The following is a 23172-nucleotide window of genomic DNA, read 5'->3' on the forward strand; positions in this document are numbered from 1 at the left end:
CCTATTCCAGAAAATGTGGTATGCAAGCATGACTTGGGCATTGCTACACTTTGCTTTACTTGGAGAAAGAGTAGAGCAGTTGACAGAATTCAGTTAAATTGGATTAATTAACCTAGAGAGGAGGAGATGATTGAAATGTCAAATTTCAGAACACAGCCAGAATGGAAACCTGTGCCAGTCACTTGGTAGCTTGGTCAGTACCATGCACTGAAAACAAGTGGATACATGAATCTCCATTCCCCCAGATAAGAAACTAATAGCCAGCTACTGCCTAGTCCAGAGATATATCTAAAATGCCTTCATGTTTTCCCATAAGTATCCAGAAAAGAAACTGAAATCTACAAATTGATAGAGGGGAAATTAAGGTTTAGATAATAGGAGGAAGTTTTTTACTGTGAGGGTGGCAAGGCACTGGAACAGGTTGGCCAGGGAGGCTGTAGAGTTCCGATCCAGTTTGGATAAGGCCTTGAGCAATCTCTGGTCTAGTAGAAGTTGTCTCTGCCCATGGCAGGGAGTGTTGGAACTAGATGGTCCTTAAGGTCCTTTTCAAACCTCCAGCATTCTATGAGTCTATGATTCTATGACCAAAGTACCAAGCCTGTCAGAGTTAAAAGAATGTCTGGATGCTGCCCCTAGTCAAACAGTTTATTTTAGGTAGTCTTGTGAGAAGCAGGGTGTTGGACTACAAGCCTTATGTGTCCCTTCCAATCTGATATATTCCATGATTATTTTTCAGTCAGCAGTCCTTGCCAAATATGAATGTCATTTATAAATAATTTTAGCTATTGTCAATTCATTTAAAAAAGAAATTAAGAAGAAAAATCACTCACAAAAAGTTTCACCTGTCAGTTCTGCTACACTTTAGATGAGCATTGTATAAATAATAACCTGAATGCAAACTTCTAACAGAAAAAGAAATATAAACTATTCATCAGTTGTCTATATGAGTGCAGATATACTTCTGAAAAACAAGTAGGAGGTCTACAGGTCCTATAGACATTCTGACCCCAAATCTCACATTATGAAACTGCCCCTGTTCACCATTGACCAGCCACTGAAAGATTGTTATGTGCTGCTAGACTGTCAGTGATGGATAAATTGCTTTCTTCATATGCTTTGCCCACATTTTTCCTGATATATCTGGGCTTGTGCAAGAATTTCAGTTTCAGTGAAGGCTTGCAGGCAAGCTAACAGCAATTATTTAAAGCTGTCAGGAACAGAATCAGTTATAAGCACAGCCAGCTGCCTGCAGTATCACACCCAAGAAAACATTTGGGTCCCTGCAGTACTTGCTGGAAATCCAGATGATGCCTGTACAAAATCAATGGCTTGCTACTGACCACAGAAGATGAAAAATAAAGAAAAAAGAAAAGAAAAGCAATTTAAACCAGAAATGAGAAATAATGTGGAGAAATACAAAAATTATGTCCCCAAGGAAAATAGTGAAAAGAAATGGCTTAAAGTATTACTAGTGTTTTATGACACCAAGGAATTTAGGATTTATGTTATGTCATGATTAACAGGCTTTATAGTGCCGAGGATTCTACTGAAAGCATCCTAGATAAGATACCTACACATCAGATTTATTTTCTTTTTGCTGCCACATCCATGTCCCCATTTAAAAGTGGGAGAAACAGGAAAACAATAAACAACTCCTATCGTGACTCAGGAGTAATATTCCCAATACCCCATCTGGATCCTTCAAACAGTGAAAAAAAGATAACATTTTTTGGACCACAGATGCATTTGATAATGTCACTGTTTCCATTTGTCTTTTATTACATAAACCAACAATAAAATCAACATCAGGGAGACACTCTTCCAGGCAATACCCTCTTTTGTCAAAAAACACCCTACTTGGCTGCTCTTGTTTTCCCTACAAGCCATGCATCCCTTTATTCCTTAGACCATGGTTTCAATAATACTGCTATTGCTGCTATGTAAAATGCCCACTGAGTCAGCACACTGAAACCTGAAAAGGTTTGAGTGTACACAGAGGATGGTTTAGAACCGACAATATTTTTGCATTTCTCTTTAAGATATTGTGTTGCTGAATCTTTCTACCTTCTAACCCTCACCAACTAATTAACTAACCCCCAAAAAAGAAAAATTCCATGGCTGATCAGCACCTGGTAGAAATATTCATCATGCACATTTTCTGCTTTGCTAGGGGATGAAGACAAATTGGAATTTAAGTGTCTATTGTACTATTGTATTGTAATGGGTAAACATCAGTAAAAAACTGCAGCAAAATGCAAATCTCATTAAGAATTATTCTTTCCAAATGCTCTAAATATTGCTCTTATCTTTACAAGAAAGAGTCTACCTGAGAACAATTCTGCAGTTTCTGCACAGGACACTTCACAGGCTTAATTAGAGAAATTCCAATGTTCTGTTTGCCAAGACCTTTCTTCTGCTAGACACAGAGCCAGAGTGGCAGGGATTGGAAGGCAGTTCTGGAAAACACCTACTCCAACCTCCCTGCTCAAGCAGGGGTAACTAGATCAAGTTCCTCACACCTGAGTCCACTCAGGGTTTTAGCATTTCCAAGGACAGACTCCACTGCCTCTGTTCAGCACAAGGACTGGACACTGACACAAAGACTGCATAATCAGTGACCTTCACAGCTGACCAGAGAAGCAAGCAAAGGTAAAAAAACCACATAAAATATGTATAACTTAAATTACAGCATGACTTGCAGTTTAGTACAATAAAATGCTACCCAGTCACGCCCTTGGAATCACTGAAATGGGAGCATATGGCCCAGTACAATCAACCTATTGCATTGATGTGACCTAACAATTCACAGTTCACATGGACAATATCCATTTCATGGTTTCACTCTATTAAAAATTTAATGAAATAATCCTTTAAAGTATAAATCTCTGGTTTCCTGCTTACTTTTATGAGCCAAGTAGGAGCTAAAACCTGCACCCTATAACTACGTTTTGAAGGATCCCAGAGTTGCTAGCTAAAACACTGCTGACTTTAAATATTCCAGCATATTCAGAAAGAACTGGTTGATAGTCTGCATTTTTTTAATACCTGATTAGAAGACAAGAATTTGCTGTTTCCCAAGGGCCACCCTAGTCTTCTGCCATTAGGTTAATATCACTGCTCAGAAAAAACACCATGATGTTTACCATCTTAGGATCAAGCTGATAAAATTCACTGAAAGCCATTTAAAAAGCAACCCGACCCTTTCAAAACAAACTCTAACTTTTCAACTCAAGCTATTTAAATGTCTGCAAGGGGGAAAGTTTTGTTCCTTGCTTCAGAGGACAGCTACACCACCCTGTGAGTACCAAGAAGCAGCGCAAGCTGATGGAGGCTACAGCAGCTCTGATGCAGAGGGGGTCAGCACCAGCAGCACCACTTCTGAACAGCAGCCAGGGATGGGGCTCCTCATCTCCCCTGCACTGCCCATGCTCTGCTCACTGTAAGTAAGGAAAATCGATTTTCTATTGCTTAGCTTCATAGAATAATACCCTTAAAACGTTCAAACAGTATTTAGACACGAGTATTTTCATCTGAGAATTCCCTGGTCTTGTTCTGGGATTTCACTAGGGGGAATTTTGCTTTTGGATGTGCCAGATGCAAAATATATTGCAAAATTCTTAAGCAGGCAAGGGTTTTCTGAAGAAATATAAGTATGCATTTTATTTACCATCCACAAGGCAGGGAAGAATCTTCACCACATTATAGCACTTCAAATGCATGAAATAATCTAAAATGTGCCAGTGAACAGAAGTATTTGGCCTATTCTCTGTACTGAGTCTTTACTTTGAAGGAAGGTGAAAAGAGCAATCTCTCTACTAAATTCCTTTTGAACACAAACTCCATTGCATTCACCACACTGAAACATAACTTAGGTTAATGGTGCCACCTGGTGACAACTCTTACTCGCTATTCCCAGCCCTCGTCGAGCAAGAAAAAAAAAATTTGTATGGTACAAACCATCCCGTCAAGAGTACCCCCCGCCAAAAACCACATCACCTGCATTAGTTAATTCTCCTAAGGAGTACAGTGTATGGACACAAAGAACAATAAATAATAGGAAGTAAAATATTTCTTAACATACTTTCATTTTAGACACTATCATCCACTATGCTTTAATAGCTTGTGAAGAGAATGCTCTTAATAGTACATGAAGGAAAAAGAGAGAATTACCACTAATTTGTTGGAATCTGCTGGGTGCTTTCTCTAGCTCAAAATCTTGTTTGCTGCAGCGATGTGTAAAACTCTAGCACCACCTTGTAGGATTTTTCTATCCCCATGACTGCAGTCCCTAAACAAAAAAATGAGTGTTTTTAGCATGTGCTTTTTGCACCTTACTAGTAACAACTCACTAGCGAAATTAATTCTGAAGCCATAAATTGGCCTGTGCATCTCTCTCTGCATTGCCACACTGCTGATTACAATCACAAAACAACTGATGGGAGGTTCCTTCTGCATGGTGAGACTCTTGCCCTATTTCCTCAAGGTAAATCGAAATTTATGCTGCAGGCAACAGTACATGGTGGGGGGAAACACCTAGGGCAAGGAGGAGGCAAGCATGGACAGGCCAAGAAAGGCTGGAATCCTTGCTCAGGCAGAGACTAGGTCAGGGAATGTAGCACATCAAGGACCTGAAGTCTGTGTGTATAATCAACCTTATAATATTACTTTCTGTCTTGTGTATAAAATAACAAATAGTTTACAAATGGATAGCTTCAAAAACCTAATATTTAAAGAAATTGGTAGAGTAATAGAAATGGAGATGGAAGTTTGTATTTTGCAGGAGATGCCTGGGTATAAAGTGGAGGAAGACACATTTTACTTCACATAACCCAACTTAAAGCTGAAATAACATCTGTACAAAAAAAATAGCCAGAATTTGTGTTATGGATCCTATTAATGGTTTCTCTACAGCTTTGCTTGCAATATATAAGTTCCCAACAATCACTGCACAACCACCACTTTAATTACATTACAGTAACAACTTACAGGTGAAACCAGTCATTTTAGCAGTCTCACCTCAGCTTTGCTCCCACCCAGTTGTCACAATATCCTATTTACAGTTGCAATCCTGCACAACAATTCCATCAGCACAACTGCTGACTAGTCTTTCACATTTATAAAAAAGAGAACACTTAATAGAAGGCAGTATACTTGCTTTACAGTTCACTATGGTCACCCCAAATTTGCTAATTTTTTACTAAACTCAAGATATTGGCAGGGCAGCTGAAATTACTGGACAACTTTGAGTGTATTAATGTGCTTTTGAATAGAAAATAACTGCATCCCTTCACCCCCCAGGACCTTTAACAGACTGGTATTTCCTTTCTATGGAACCTAATCAGAGACCTGCTTAATTTAACAAAATAGGACTATCTCAACAGGAGGATGGATACTCTTCTCCTAGAAGCCTACTTCACATAATAGTCATACACTGCAGATGCAAATTATACAAGTATCCATATGCTTCATTTATACAACTATTTAACCAAACCAGCATAATAAATATGTCTAGTTAGATACTTGCAGTAAGTGTGCAGCTGTCTGGAAGGGGATACAAAATCACCATTAGTGAAATCCAAGCTGCAGCTGTCATTAATCAAAGCTTTGCCCTTGAACATTCATCATTCGGATATTGCTGTCACAAAGTGGACTTTTACTGCTGTTTGGGATGGGAAGATTTTACTTCCTTAAAATAATTTGAGTTTTCTAGTGGTGCAGATGCTGTGAAAAAGGCAGTTTTCATGCTTGGTCTCAACAGAGCAAATAAGCAGAGGAAAGATCATCAAAATATTCTAGGGCACTTAAATTATATGTAAAATGCTGAAGTTTAGCACAGTATGGAGAAAAACCCCATTGAAAATATTTGTGTTTAACAGAAATAATTGATGTTTCTTGGATCAGTGAGCTGGAGATAATGGAGTCAGGAGAGATTTGATTGTTAGGCCAAATGAAGATTTCTATGATATTGAAGTGGTGATGTAGAAGAAGCTTTAGTCAAGATGAGGTTCCATGTGTAAAGATCTGCTGCTGCTGCCAGGCCCTACAGCCTTTGATCAGAAAACAGCAGTGGCTGTTAAAATTATTCACCACTGGATTGACAGGGATGGAGGGGTTTGCACAAGCTCAGGGGATTAAACCAGAGAAATCCAAAGAGCTCTCCTCATGGTGAATATGGCCAATGTATCACAGAATCATCTGGGTTGGAAAGGATTTTGAGAGGCCATCTAGGCCAACCTCCTCACAATGATCAGGGATATCTCCCACTAGATCAGGTTGCTCAGAGTCACATTCAACTTGACCTTGAATGTTTTCAGGAATGGGGCAGCTACCACCTCTCTGGGCAATCTGTGCCAGTGCCTCACCACCCTCATCATAAAAAATAATTTGCCTGTTATCTATCTAAATCTACCCCCTTTACCTTAAAACCATTCCTCCTTAACCTATTGCCACAGGTCTTACTAAAAAGTCTGTCCCCATCCTTCTTATAAGCTCCTTCAAATATTAAAAAGTCACAATAGTTCTTCCTGGAGCCTTCTCTTCTCCAGGTCAAACAGCTCCAACTCCCTCAGTCTTCCTTAACTGAAGAGGTGTTCCATCCTTGTGATCATTTTCATGACTCTCCTCTGGACCTGCTGTAACAGGTTCATGTTTTTCCTGTGCTGAGGATCCCAGAGAGGGATGCAGCACTTCAGGTGGGCTCTCACCAAAGCACAATAGAGCAGGAGAAACACCTCTCTTGCCCTGTTGGTCATGCTGCTTTTGATGCATCCCAGAACACGGTTGGCTTTCTGGGCTATGTGAAGGCTTCACTCTAGACTGTGAACCATCATTCCTTTGGAAAGATGATTAAAAACTTCGCAAAGGTTTCCATCTTCATGAACTCTATGAGCCTTATTTTTTATGCATTAACTAGCAGCTAACCACGGCTCTTCACAGACAATATATTTGTCCCCAGAGGCTATAGAAGCCACTGGATCTGCCTGGATGTGGTAAAGTCAAATTTAGCCACAAGAACAAGGTGTTGAGTGACTGCTATCGGGCATATTATTTAGGCTAGACAAAAGATGGTACACTTCCATAAGAATAAAGGGGACAATCTGCAATGTCTGAAGAAGAGTGAAGGCATATTCTGACAGTGCTTGTGAGATGTTACCCAATACCCACAGTGCACAAGCTCTGCCATGTCAACTACATACACTTGGAATCGCCTTCTAGAGCTGAGCTTGGATTCATACTTTAAAATTCTCTTAGCCTCCAGAACAGAGCAGCCATGTTCACTGATTTATGGGGATGATCCCTGGGCTGTGAATGGTTAGAAAGAATGCTGGTCACATGGGCCAAAACCTTGTCAGAAACCATTCAAGCTATTTTACATGTAGATGATTGAGTTTCCCATGTGGAAATATGTGTGTTCCCAGGTTAATTCACTAATAAAGACACTTCCAACTAGATTTCAGATGTCAGTACATTCTTTCAGAGTGGTTTGTTGGACAGTGAGCGTGCACGTGGGAAGTTCATAAACTTGCTGGAAATCCATACTCCTGCTTGCCTTGCAGTAACTTTGTCATGTAACCACACTTGGAGCAAACTACTAAGAATTTGCTGACTGCAGCTTCTTCTGCATTTGTGAGCCATCTGTTCACTTGTGTATATTGCTTCCACATGAGATCTGCACATTTTACTGGATGCCACTTTATGAGAGCATTATCCAGTTCAGAAGGAGTCACCCTCAGCTGTGCAGTCACACCCAAGAGGTTTGGAATTCACTCCTGGTGCCATTGAGAGCCTTAAAGATATGACCTGTATACAGGAAATTCTTTAGGTCTTTTTACTGCACTATGGAAATTGTACTTCCAAGCAAAAGAAAAAAACATTAGCTGGGAATTACTGTAAATTTATTGTTTAGTGAAGGACTTCTTAAAACTTTCTTCTTTGCCAAACACTTGTCAAATATCTTTTGATTTGGGAAAAAGCATTGCAGTTTGTGGCACAGTTTTAGTATATAACAATAAATGATGAGCAGTGGGTTTGAGATATGCAACTACCATACCTCTCACGTCCAGTGACTTCCAGAGAAAGCAATGAAGAAGAATTTTAATGTTCTCTGAGGCTCTCTTACAGCAAAAAGATTATGTCTGGCAGAGCAACTATGTCAAATTATAATATTTTCCTTTTTATCATGACTATTTTTATACTACTGTTTTTTCAAACACATGATGAGGACTGGCACTGAAGACACTGGAGGAAGTAGACAATTTGAATGAATCTCAATCCTACAAAAATGCTTTTGAGTTCTGTGAAGAGATTTCTATTCAGGAACATCTGTATCTCCAAACCTTTGGCACAGTTTAGCATGTATTTCCCTTACACACTAAAACAAGTCCTGTTTCAAGGAAGGTTCTTCCAGAAACTTTCACATCTGATTTTTTTTGAGTGCAAATCTTGCGGAATATGAATCTGCACTGAGAAATCCTGCAGTTCTTGCATTTATCCTTAAAAGTAGTGGTGCTGGATGAGAGCACTTTGCCAGCACAGGTTATCTCACAAACCTAGTGTAAACATATCACACCATTCTCATTAGAAGGTACTTAAGTTGTCAATTCAATTTTGTAGTCCAATCAGGATTTATGCATTTATCCCATTGAGAACTGTATATACATGCCCAAGCTATCCTTTGTCTTCCTCTCTAATCCTTTACTTATCACCCAATACTGCTTAGGCAAAAGTTCAAGGCACTGGCCCTTTTCTTTCCCCAGACATCGTCCAGTACCTTAGGATTGTCTCAATTTAATGCCAACTCCTCATTTAAATGCAAAATGCACCTGGCATAACATTATTACAGCATTATTACTATACTGTACCTCACAACCCCGTCCCGTTTCTCCAGAGATCCATCTCCTCACCAAATGACAACCAATACCCAAAATTGGGTATACCCAAAGCTACAAGCACAAACACAAATCTGGTGTTTGACAAACAGCCATTACAGTTCATTTCTTAGGCCTTTCTTTAGTGAAAGGAAAGACAACTTGCCAAAAAACAGGGTACAAAGAGAGCACAGCCTTATTACGGGAACCTTCACCTTACATCCTAATGCTACACCAAGCCCTGTAAACAAATGCTGAAGGAAACCCCTCAGCACTCTGGTACTTCAAGAGACAGTTCACATCCTATGCTAAGGAGAAATACATCAAAAAAGAGGCAAGTCCCCCAAAAAGGCACAAATATCACCCTTTCATCTTAACTGCAGGGTCCACAGCTGAAAATGCAGTGAAGTAAAGAAGATAGCTAATTCACAATCTTTTGTATAAATTTACTAACTTGTTTGATTGATTTTTCTCCTTCGACCAAAACCTTAAAAGGAAGAAATTATCTTGACAGAAAAGGTCATGAATGACACAAGAGATAACACAAAGGCACTCCAATGGGAAGCTGGGGCTTGGTAGTAATTCCCAAGCCACAAAGTCCTACATGATAAATAATACATTTTGCAAAGCTGAACAAAGAGTGCTTGTCCCTTCCCTTCCCAAGAGCCCTGGCAGTTACTTTATCTCATTAAAGTACTGGATGTACTTATCCAATATTTACAGTCCTGCCTTTAGGTTACTCTAGCAACTCTTATAGTCCCAGACAAGCAGTTTATGAAAGATGTATGTATTTTAATTTGTGCGGAGTGTCAACTGGGATTCCTATGCTGTCACCCATACACCTCACCTAATCACCAGGAATCACCAACACAGCTTTTGAGCAATCTTGTCCTTCCCTCTGACGTGCTGCATTTGCACCACACACAGGACAGGTTTTCTTGGCTTGGTGCTTTGTGTGTCTCCAGCTTAGACTCCTTAGGTAAATCATACTGAAACTGGTATTAAAAAACATCCATGGCACAACTAGAGAGAATGTCCTGACTAAAAAAGGTTCCTTCTCCAGGACTGTCTGTTCTGAAAAACAAAGATCTTTCAGAAACAAAGCCAGCTCAATCCAGAAACAGAATTTTAGAGCATGTTTTAAAGCAGCAATTGTTCTCATTATTCTTGTATGCTTGCTCTTTTTGTTCTTCTCATTTGACTTAATTCTTAGAATTCAGCCAGTCTAATCAGGCCATCTCAGCTCAAACAGATCTCCTGCTTTCCATGCCACCATCTCTTTCTATTGCCTTAAAGAGATATACCCTTATATTTAGGGGCATATTCTAAAAGCCAACCCATCTGTGGTACAAATTAAGTGGATTGAATCTCACTCTCAGTTTCTTTGGGCCTGTGAATAATGCACAAGTGTTGGTTACAGTTATCTAAGCTTTTCTCTGCTCCTAGCCCAGCTCACAGATCGGTTTGGGTTGGAAGGGACTTTAAAGACCATCTAATTCATCCCTACTGCTATGGGCAAACCCCTCTTTCATTAAACCAAGGTGTTCAAAGCCCCATTCTGCCTAACCATGGATACTCCGAGGGATGGGACATCCAAAACTTCTCTGGGTAACCTGTTTCAGTTACCCTCACAGTAAATAATTTGTTTCATATATATAATCTGACCTTGAATAATTTGTGTCATTTTGGTCACCTCAACATAAGGAAGATATTAAACTATTAGAGAGCATTCAAAGGAGGGCAACGAAGATGTTGAAGGGCCTTGAGAGGAAGTCTTATGAGGAATGGCTGGGAACACTTGGTCTGTTCAGCCTGGAGGAGACTGAGGGGAGATCTCATTGCAGCCTTGTGATTTCCTTGTGAGGGGAAGAGGAGGGGCAGGCACTGATCTTTCCTCTCTGGTGACCAGTGGCAGAACCAGAAGTCATGGCCTACTGTTGTGTCAGGAGAGGTTCAGGTTGGATATTAGGAAATGTCTCTTTACCCAGAGGGTGCTTGGGCACTGAAACAGGCAGCCCAGGGAAGTGTTCACAGCATCAGCCTGACAGAGTTCAAGAAGCATTTGGACAGTGCTGTCAGGCACATGGTCTGACTCTTGGGGATGGTCCCGTGCAGGGCCAGGAGCTGGACTTGATGATCCTGATGGGTCCATTCCAACTCAGTGTATTCTGTGGTTCAATGCCCTCTTTTCAGTTAAAAGCCATTTCCCCTTGTCCTATTACTCCATGCCCTTATCTAAAATTCCTCTCCAGAGAGGCACTAAGGACTGGGAACAAATAAAATCAGTGGACTCTCACTCATAAAGGGTCAGATAACAGCAAGTTTAGTAGAACATGAATAAAATATCTGGGTTTGATTTTGTATTCTCATGAAAATATTGATCCTTACTGCATCAGATTTCATTAAGCTGGTTTGTTCCATCATAATCACTCACATTTCATGTTATGAGCAAGTACCTCCCCAAAGCAAGACTGCCAGTGAAAAGTGTCACAGATGGCAGTTCCACCCTCCAACAGACATGCATTTGTCAAAACTGTAAGAAAAATAATTTCCAATAATTCACAGATTTGTAAAACAAATAACTTATCATGAACAATGCAACATACAGAGACATGTAAGTATTAATACTTTTAACACCAGTAATAGCTCAATGTCTGCTCCTATTTGCAAATGTTCTGATTTCTTATTACTGCCTGGCATTTTGTGGCCCACTTTTGCTCCAGCTAGATATCCTATCCCATCTTCCACAGCAAAGATAACGAAACCAAGTAAGAACAGGCCCTTGACTGGCCTCAATTCTTTCCAAGACAATGAAATTAGACAATGCTTTCCATTATAACTTGAGCTTGACAGCCTAAATCAGGATGATCTCATGATATGATGTAAGCTTTGGATTCTGTGGTTAAGCCCAGTGTTCAGTCACAAGTGTCCTGTGAGGTCTTGGGTCAGTCACTAGAGCTTTTGTTCAGATCAGCTGGGTTTTGCAATCCATAAAAAAGTCCCAGAAGAGCCACGGTCAGCTGGGCACCACACACAAGGATGGGACTCCTCAGGAGGCTTTTGTGTTTTTCAGACATGGACATTGTCACCAGACACTCCCAGGTGTCAAACGGAGACACTGAACTGTAGCCAGACACAGAGATAGGGAGCACTGTACACACAGACATCTAAAACTGCTTTCTGATGGAATGGGGAAAATTAGTTACCTCCCTATTCCAGAAGAGGATTTTAAAAAGGTGGTTTTCAAAATAAAGAGTCCTTCCTCTGAAGACCAGCTAAATCTATGAGATTCATTATCCTTGCTGGAAATTCATGTAGCAACTCTCAAAATATAATGTTGACCTCATATAACATATGCATTTCAGAATGCTTTATGCACCCTGTGTAATGAGCAAAAATTAACAGTCTAAAAAGCTTTATAACTTCAAATCTAATGAGAGTATACAGAAAAGCAGCTGGAACTCCTGCTTATAAACACCTTGCTATAATTACAAGATAAGCAAAAGAATTAGGCTTTCTAATTGCAATAAATTACCAAGCAGAAAATGTAATAAAATCTGACAAGGTCTTTCTATATTGCACTCTGTTATTACAACCTTTTTATAGTACCATCTATTGCAAAATGCCAGGCAGCTAATTAAGGGAAGAGCTTTTTTTCTCAGGTTAAGTAGAGCACCTACATTTCTGCAATTATTGTATGGTTAGAAAGTGCGTCCTGATTCTGCTCCTATTTAAAGGAAAGAAATCAAGTCAGCATTATAGCAAGTTTTGTGTGCTTGCTCTCAAGTGCATTTAGTAAATGGTCAAAATGACCAGGTAAGAGTTTGAAATAAACAAGCTATACTTTTGCACAACCATAGTGCTCCTCATTCTTGGACTTTAGTGCATTGATAAATATTAATTAACTCCCATACTGCTACTCTGAAATAAGCAAGGGATATATTTAAGCATCACTTGGTTTGCTACTGAAATGCATCCCCCTTTTTATGCTTGGACAGGATGCAGCAGCAGCTGAATGACACATATGAATATTAAACATGAGGTTTAGAGAAGAAGTAAGGAATACTTAATCCAAAAGGCAGCCCATAGGGAATTACACAGGTGGATAGCAATTACTTAAAGTAAGGGCCCCCAAACTCCACAGGTAACTTTGTTCTTCAGTCACCTCCACTTTAAATTTAAATTTGCTGTGGCTTTTAATAATACTGGAGGACTTTGCAGGCAGCATGTCAGCTCTGAACTGTAGTGAGGGGAACTCTAGCACAAAATCAGGGCCAGAATCGCTAGAATCTTCTTTTTAATCTGAAAAAAACGAAAGAAGTGACTTAAGTGATCACAGCACAATAAGATTTTGGCTTTATGCTGCTGAAAGAGGTTATGAGAAGCTGTTTAGATTTCAGAGGACTCAATAATTAAGCTCTCAAAGAGCTATTCCACCACCCAAACGCTGTCTAACTGATGAGCTCTTATTTCCAACACATCCCACCTAGTAGAGGGTACCACACTCAGCAGCAAGGGTCATCAGCTGGCACAGGGTTTCTGCCCTATTTCTGTTGGTGGCTGCATCAATGGCTTATCTGCTGCCAGTGCAAGGAATTCACATGGAAGTCACAATTTGGAAAAAAAACCCCTGTGATATGCACAGTGTCATCTCACCCTCATCTCCAGCATTATGGGGAAACCTCTTTACAGTCTTCCATTGCAAAACCTACTTAGTATCCAGCTTCTCAGCATGAAGAGCCAAATTCTTTCTTGGGAAGACAAAAATTATTAGAGGAGATTATGATTCATAACAGGACAAAATCCACCAAGCAGCCATTCAAAAAGCATAACAAGGATATCACTGTCTGTGCAACAGAAATGAAACAAAGAGCAGACAGCTTTCTTTTCCTGTGAAACATCATCACCACTCATTGCTTTCTGTGACAAAAGGAGAAGGCATTTAAATAAGACCAGCATTAGTTTGATACCTAACCATCTACACATTTCTTTACTATTTAAACAGTCTCTGTTGGAATGGGTGGAAGCACTTTGCCAAGGAAATCTCTGGAATTATCCCTGTAAATATGTCATTTAAACATTCTTTGTGTACTTCAAACATCATTTTTACAGGCTAGCCCTCTCAGAGGCCCTCCAAATGACTGGCTCTACATCAGCACTTCCAGTCTCATTATTAGGATTATATTAACAGCTTAACTTGTACTTACTTATCCACCAAAACCAATTCTGGCAGGGCAGCCAAACATTTATCTTAATTGAAAACGTCACATCTTTGTTTTTTCACCAAATTAATAAATGAGGTCACCAGATGGCTCTTTTAGGATCATTGAGCTGGGCTTCTTGGATTTTATGCTCCATGTGTGCTTTACTACACAACTAAAAATCCTTAACATTGCCAGCACATCACATCAATCAGTGCTGGCATCCTCATGTGACCAAAGTACCTCCAACAAACACCCAAGTTCCACAATCACAGAATCCTTTCCTGAATCCAGCCTCTCACATCAAAAGACTTAAGAGCAGACCTGGGGCCACATGTTATCAGTGATGTGCCATGGAGCAGTGCTAGAGGGACTGTTCATTTGAGGTGCATTAATGAATCCATTCTCCTAAATAGAATTTATTTCTTAGAGAGGTCAAGTGCCTTTTATTGAACAGTTAATTTTACAATCAGGTATTCAATCTGCCAGATGGGCTCCATGGTAACATGAACATTTTATATAGTTAAAAATTGACCTAGCAGATTATCACCATCTTTCTCCTCTTCAATGCTGAGGAAGGGGAAAAGACCTTTGTATGGTTAATTTGAGAGACTGAACCAGGCAATACATTGCTGACTCCAACCAAAACCCTCTGCAGAGGCATTCCTGCATCTCTGCAGAGGGCTTCCCAAAAGTGAAAGCGAATCTCACATTTCCCCAGGTCCTTTAAGCTTCTGGCACAGAATGCCGCTGTATCTCCACCTGGCATTGAAAAGGTTTGTATTTCATTAAGATAAACTGCACAAAACTGTAGTCTGAGCACCTTCTAGGCTCTTGGATATGGTTTGGTGGTGGTGCATTTAGACCACCCAACACCTTGGAGGCTGATCCATAGGAAACACATACACACTGCTGCAGTATGGCTCTGAAATGGGCTTGGCCTCCATGCCAGCTTCCTGGACATGTTCATCTTCACCTAAACCTAAGGAAATCTTTGGACAGCTAATGAACGGGCACAAATAGAAGTTGCTCAGAGATATTGTGCTCCCACTTGCTTTGGCATTATGGCTAATTGATACTTCTTGAGAAATTCCAAATGGCTGCAAGAGCATTAAAACACCTTGAATTGGAGTTCAAAACACTGGAAACTCACAGGCACATGGGATGAACTTTATGCAGTAAAAGATGAACTACACTTACAAGGCCCTGACACATAGCAATGTTTTCTCTGATCTCCCAAAAGCCTTAATAGAAATCATTACAGACTTCTGGTGAGCAATCCAGAACATTTTGAAACAGAAAACACCACACTTACTGTGGACAACATTAAATAATGCCAACAGATATACACATTTGAAATCAGTGTAACCACAAGATGTCACTCTAAACTTTACTTAGAGGAAGGGTTAGGCTACTTCAACTTTTACTAGATTAATTCAAAGATACTTTTTTCAAACTATATTTTTAGTTTTCCACATTGCATTTACAAAACTTAAAACATGAATTAATTGTTACATGTTAAACACAACTAAACAAATGTGAGAAAGGCAGTCTACCACACCAAAACTTACTTTTAAATCCTCAAAAGGCAGGCTGGGTATGAAATGATAATGAGAATAAAAACAGAACAGCCTTTCGGTTTCAGAGGTTAAAGAAGAAAAAGAATGAAGTTACAGTTCAGTTCAACACTGAAGATCAAAAACAACTCAAGAAAATGCAAAATTTGGGAGAAAAGAACCACTAAACATTTTGACCCTGTATCTATCCCTCTCTCTCACTGCAATTAGGCTGGATTTCTCCTGCTGACTAATTACTATCTGCTTAGAAAGATACTCCATTTGTTTTGCAGTAGAAATCATCTAATTCATCTAAACCAACTAACTACTGGGATAAAAATCAGATCTAAGAGAAAGGAAGCAGCACTTTTGGTAGCATCAGCATCGCTAAAAGCTCAGGCAGCAAAGGCTCATGAGGAAGTGTCCAACAGTTTTGACCTTGCTTTCAAACATGTGTTGTTAATACCATCACACAATAGAAATGGTGAAAAGAAGCTGTTTTTACTATCCCTAAAGTCCAGGAAATCACTATGAAAAATTAACTCCAGAACACTGATAAGGTTGCCAAGGTACTTTCAAAATTAGAAAGTGTCACACTTGAGGTGTATGGACACACATCACTTGTCCCTCTGCTCTGACACTTGATTTAGCATACAGAGTGGGCCTGCTCTGGGAAGCTGCCTGAGCAACTTTGCATCATTTATCTGAGGAGCTGAAAGGCTGAGAGCAATAAGAAGATTTCTTGAGGGTTCTTTAGCTTAAGAGCATTAAATGACACCCAAGGAATTAAATCCTACCCCTGACTCCTACTGATAGTCTCACTGAGGTCAGAAAGTCACATACACAGTAGTTTTCCAAAGTGATCACCCATCAGATGATCCTCATGTTTTAAGCACCCAAAATGAGACACTGAGACAGTCTTGCTGGAATGGTGACACTCCCTGTTGCAGTTGGAGCTGTGGTCAGACATGAGAAGTGGTGATGTATCAGGTCAGAAATGTCTCCAATCAGGCCTCGAAAAGAGGAAGATATTTTTACTTTTATTTCTCAGGGCTTCAGTACCACCTCTCACAGAGTAAATAATGACAGGAAAGCAATGAATTAAATACTTGCTCATGAGCTGAGTCCTGTCCCTTCTGCACACTGAATGAAGCAGGATTTTTGAAGAAAACAAGTTTGAGGTCAAATAAATAAGAATTATCACACTCTGTGTAGGCACAGGAATTGAACTCAGTTCACCAAAACTGGTTTAGTTATAACACTGCCCTCTGATCACTTACCTAATTCTCTTCACATAAGATGTGGTATTTCCAAACATCCTGCATAACACAAAATAACATAACATGTAATGATAATTATAATAAAAACTATTTTCTATTTCTAAAGCCTGGGGTTTTGTGCAGTGGTGCCTTAATCACCTGTATCAGCAGATATTCAAAGCCACACAACTATGATTACAAAATGAAGACAGGAAAGAACAAATTAATGACATAAATTCAATCTTCTTTGCAAAAAGCACCTAATTATCTCAGAAGCAGATCAGGGTGGCAGAACACAAACATAGAAAACAGACCTCATGACAGAATCAACATGCAACAGGAATGAGCAACACACTCTGCAGCATTTCTTGTCAAGACACTCTTTAATACTCAACAGAGCTCCTAAGCACAGAATAATACCCGAACAAACTACAGCAGAAGTTTGAGATAAATACAATATCCATGGTTACCTGCCAACAATATGTATAGATGAACTCATGTCAGTATTCTGTATATAGACATAGATATTCACAGACATATACAGGTATGTGTATCTAAGATTAAACAGTTTATTTTAATGCATCTTACTGTTCAGTACTCAATCCCAATTGCACTTAAATCGCTCCCATCAGTATTTTTCACAGACTCCCACAACACACTGGAAGCACAGGGTTAAGTAAAAAGAGTACTGAGATTCCAAAAGATCCACAGTGGTGGCACTAGGCAATAAACTTGGCTCATTTGTAACAGCTTGGAGAAACATAAGGTATAACAGTCTTCAAGGCTAAAATTTCAAGGCTAAATGACTTTAAAATTATCATGCAATTTCTTAAAAAGTTATAGTCACCAAACAAAAGTCACATCACAGTCTAGCCTAAAATAACTCTGCAGACCAAAACATCAGCAAGAGAGAACAGCTCTGCTATTTTAGAGACAAAAATAAACATTGGGATTAGTGATGGAACAGCTTGCTCCAGATTATTTTCTTCCATTTTATTAGTAGATGTACAAACTACATTAGCAAGATATAAATCCAGTCTTTCTTTCTTTAGCATCAAAAGAAAATCATCTATCCCATCATTCTTTTAGATTCTGTCAGCCTGAAAAAGGAAACTGCATTATTCAAAATAAAACCAAATTACCTAAATGAATCTTTTAATAATTAGTCTCTAGTTCTCATCACAAACCAACAATAAAGGGCTATCCCTATTTAATGCAAAGAGAAAGAAAAGCTTCGCATTGGGACAGCAGCCACACCATTACAGCTGCTGCAACTGCATTTTAATAATTCTAATTATACACAGAATCCACGTGGCCAAGACGCACTTAAAAAAATAAAATAAAATGAAAACACCAAAAAACTAAACCCTACAGAAACAAAAAACAGCTTTTATTCCTTGCTGGATATTGAAAACCAACAACCTCAACACTTAGCACATAGCTCATATTAAAAATGGTTTATTGCTAATTGCTTTTGCATTTCTAATCACAAAAGTCCCCAAAGGTTCCAAACTCCTTGTCTGAGATGTAAATGTTCTCATTCATGGGTTAAAAGGCAGCAAAACAGAAGCAGAGGGTTGCATGAGGATTACAAGTGATTATGTATTACCCAGGTTGTATCAGTGCTGTAATCGGTTTCTTCTTGTACTCAGCTAGGCTGAGAATCCAGGCACAGACCTGAGCTGGGATCTTCTGTTTATCAGAGCTCATCAGCATTCACTCCCATAAATGCAAGAGGTTGCAGAGCTTTGGTTTTGGGTTGAGGTCTTTCCTGGTAATTCACAAGCTTTTAATATTTCAAGTCTTTCAAATAAAAACTGATTTAGGGTACGCACACAAGATTCCCACCTCTGTGCACACATCTTTCCTCAAGGTGGGAAATGGCTTTAATATTAAGACACTGGCTACTCACATTACCAGGCTGGCCAGCAAGAACAGGGAGCACCATGCCCTGGCTTTCTTTGCTCCTCATCTTTAACCAATAAGAACATCACATTAACACCCAGTAAATCCCAAAGACTAAAGCAATTCTGAGAAATTTTTCAGTTCCCCCATTGTTGTCATCTTACTGCAGGGGTTCCATACTGGTATCTCCTTATCACAAACGTTTCATACCTTCTTGGTGTTTCTCATGGGCAGCTCCTCAGAGCACTGACTCTTTCTTCTTCACAAAATAACCACTGACTCCAGCTCCCCTCTCAACCAGCCACCCCACTCTTTTAAAGCACTCTTCTTCTCCTTGGTTACAGCTGTGGCCTATTGAAGTCAGGCCTGTTCCTAATCTTTGGTAATTGGCCCAGCTGCAACTCCTTAGTGTAGAAAGCAATCTTACCCCTATCTTTATTTTCTTATATTCTATCCCCCTACACCCCATCACAGACTCAACTAAGAAAAACTGGGTAACATTTCAGACTTCAATGAAACACAAAGGCTGCCCAGAGAGGCTGTGTGTCTCCTCCCCTGGAGATATGCAAAAGCCATCTAAGCACAACTCTGAGTGACATGCTCTAGGGAATCCTGCTTAGGCAGGGAGGTTGGGCTAGGGGCTCTCCACTCAGGATACCACTGGTCCATTCCAGCCTGACCCATTCTGTCAGTCTGTGAAACTCTCCTCTCTGGGTATCTTCACTCCAATTCCTCTATAGCAACACGATGTCTGTCCATCTTCTTTCTCCACATGCATCCACCTGTCAGCTCTCACCAGTTAAATTTGGACCCTCTTCCCACTGTCAGTGCAACCTGATAGAAGCAAAGAGGCCTTATTTCCTCTAAAGGATCCACAGGCACCATGGGTTGGGAGGAATTGTAAGAGATTGAGAGAAATTATAATAACGCAGGAAAAATTGCATTGCCATGGAAGCAAAACCAGCAGGAGGCCAAAATCCACTAGAAATCACTTACAATAGATCTGCCTTTTTTTCTTTCTTTTTAACAAGAGGTCCACTCCTTGTGACCAGACTTTCACTGGAGAATTGCAAGGGTTAGTTCCTCCAGCTGGCTGCAAGCCAGCCCCCAGCTCATAAAAAAGAAAAATCACACAGCTTCAAACCATCCCAAAGATCGAGCACTACCTTTAGCTCTTTTGAGAGAGAGCACAGAATTTGCTTACTAAGAGAATTGGACTTCAAGAATAAAAGCAGCTGCAGCTGTCTTCAGGCAAAACAAAAGCTGCCCTTGAATTTCAATTTCAGTTCTGCTGTAATTTATGCTGCAACAAAGAAAGATGCCAGTTTGGGAAAGTAGGACTCTGTGCAGAGTAATAACAGGCTTCCCCATTGTCAGAGATGTCATTTGAGCATCTCTCAAATGTGACAGCACTGAAGAGGTTTTGCATATTTCTTTTGCTCCTCGACATTTTTAATAGTCAGGGAGGGTTTCAATATTTTTAGACAAAGCTATAGAAGAATCTATTTCTCAGTCAGGGAAAGTCTGAATATAAATCTCAGAGAATCACCCCAACACAAGATGCCAAGCAAGCAAAATCAACAGGGGTGTTATTCTTTGACTTCATGAACCATGGATGCAGGCCCTCAGCAAGAGGATGGCCTAATGTCCCTGGGCTGGACACAGGCTTGACTACACTGGGTTAACACCTGAGGAATCCAGTGCTGTTACTGTGGGTGAAACAGCCTGACATGAAACCAGCTCACTGAGAGTAAGTCTAGAGAGAAATGACATAGGAGACAAGCGACCTTACATCCAGGAGCACTGCAAGTAGTTGAGCACACAGAACACACGAGTGGGATGAAAACATCTACTGAGGGCAAGCCTGGCAAGTATGAATAGGCAACACCCACTTGTGCTTTCCTGTTGACACGTTTCCCAGCACAGCAATTCATTTCATGTCCTTCTGGTCCCTAAAACACTGACACAGCACTGAGTATTGAGACATGCTTCCTCCTAGGGACTGAGAAAGATGGGTAGTGGTGACAATCACCATTGCCTCACCTCAGAAAGGTGACTGTCGAACAAGTTCTCCACTTGGATTTCCTCAATACTAGCAGCTTTATCAGGAACCTCATGGAATTAGACATTGCCTTGTTTTTTGTGGTGCTATGAATGTTAAATGTCTGCTCAAAGAAAAAAGTACAAAAGAGGTCTTGGTGGTTGTGAAGAAAAGCCTGAAAATATGGTAGCAGTGTTTCTTAAAGACAGATCACAGGAGCAGACAGTAACAACCTTCAGTATTTAATAGCTTATTCCTATGCCTTTTGTGCAAATCTCGGCACTACCATGTACGACCAGCATTCTATTTTTTGCATTTTCTGGCCTCTCAAACTCTTCTTCACACTACTTTGGTACAGGCCCCCTCTCCAGCCCAGGACTGTGATGCAGGTCTGCTTTTCTTATCTTGTGCCCTGCTTTTCATACATCTATGTTCCCCAGTCCTGACCCACCTCCTTCCCTCTCTTCTCAAATTTCATTAACAACTTTCTCCTTAAACAAAACATGCCTAAACAAATTCCTTGCCCTTGCCTTACCACTAATCTCCTATAATTTCCTCTTCCCACTATATGGTCAACAGTATCATTATTCTTCTCAGCATTAAAGCCTCTGTAATGTGGGGGCCATTTTTCATCATTATTCTTAGTTGACATACCTGGCTATGCCTATCAAAATCTTCCTCATTTTTCATTCTTAGAGTTTTCTTTTTATGACAGTGACATGTTCCAGCATTCCATCATTACTCCTATGACAGGTTCCTCTCCAGTTTTTTTCATATCTAAACTATCTAGAAATTTAACCATGGCCCTAAGTACAAGAGAAATGTCATTCCCAGCTCACAACTTTGTAGACACTGAGGTCAATCAAGTAAGACAAATCCATAGGAAATCAAGCTCTTAGCTTGCTTCATGCTAGCTATAATAAATACTTGCATTTCTCAAGGAATACACTATTTTTAATAGATACATATGTCTTAAAATAATTAAACTAAAGGGAAACTTGCTTTGGATCTCTGAAATGTCCTCTTTATATATTCACTCTGTCCTAGGCACCTTCCAGTAACATGGAAGAATGCAAGATTTAACTATATCTCTGGAATTTTGGAGACTATTGTAATACAATTGAATTATACTTCCACTTCCATTTATACAATCTTTTAACAGAAGAGTAATATGAGATCACAGAAAAATCATCCGAGTTCCTTTTTGACTTGGTTTAAGACATGATCACTCTTAAAAAGGATTGTTATAACAAGATTTATTTAAAAGTGAGCTGGATGAGGAACAGAGTCTAAAAAAACCAGCCTACTGGAAATGTAACACTGTATCCTAAGTCTCTAAGTGCAGGCTGTGACACAGATGATGAGTAAATTGTGCAACAGTAATGCTTGCTAAAGCAATTTTTAACATGAGCAGTTTCAGAACATCTGCCCTATTTTGAAAAAATGGTACAATAACATTAAAAAATGCATATTTTAATTAGAAATATGGCATTTTAAAATTCAGGCAAAGTTACGCAAGCATGAAAAAAACCACGAGACATGGTTTCAGATTCCACAGGAAATACGTCACTGACTGCAGATTGGGTTTATCCGAATTTTAGAAAAACCTATGGAGATTAGTTTTTACCTAATACTGCATAAGATGATTATAGTTATTTGTGGCACTTTAATTCCTTCTAGAAACAAAATGATGTTTTATAGAGATGTATCTACAAAAAAAACCCAAACAACCCTGACATAAACCTCTTTTATCCATTCTCATTCTACAGAGCCACCCTCTAAGCTGTGGAATCATGCACTTTTCTTAATGAAATGAAGGTTAGACAAATAAATAGCAGAAGTTTCTCCAAATAAATTGTACTAAACTATGTACTGAATTATTAAAATTTATTAAGTTTCTTAAAGAACAGAACTGGAATGAAAAAAATTTGGTTGCTCTAACACATCCAGATGATTATTATTACTCTCTTTCATGATTTCCCTTTTTTATTTCAGCACGATGTCTCCAACATGCCCCATTATAAGATAATCCCAACAAATGAGACCTTTGGATTTTTGGAGGTTTCATTTCCTCTTCCTTTTAAAAATGTTCACATTGGCACATGTGGTACAATTTAAGAGAACCTTGTGATTTTACTATCAGCTACCTAAGGATGAACCTACAAAAAGAAAAATCCTTACAAGGTCCTAACAACAGCATAATTCCTCACTGCCCATAGAAGAGTGGGTAAAACCCTTCTGGAGAATGAAATCTACAATTAACTTAAGAGTAATGTCAATATCTAAATTCATGTTCTTCCCCTTGAAGCATGCTCCTTCTGAAGAGTTGCTCCTCCTCCCTCT

At 39.5% G+C, this 23172-nt stretch overlaps 1 protein-coding gene across 11 annotated transcripts in view; it reads right to left on the reverse strand.

Moving 5' to 3' along the window:
• DLG2 (discs large MAGUK scaffold protein 2) overlaps positions 1-23172 on the reverse strand; it is a 984854-nt gene that overhangs the window by 941062 nt on the left and 20620 nt on the right. The window lies entirely within an intron of this gene.

This window comes from Molothrus ater, chromosome 2, assembly GCF_012460135.2.
Source record: "Molothrus ater isolate BHLD 08-10-18 breed brown headed cowbird chromosome 2, BPBGC_Mater_1.1, whole genome shotgun sequence".
In the NCBI taxonomy this organism is placed as follows: Eukaryota; Metazoa; Chordata; class Aves; order Passeriformes; family Icteridae; genus Molothrus; species Molothrus ater.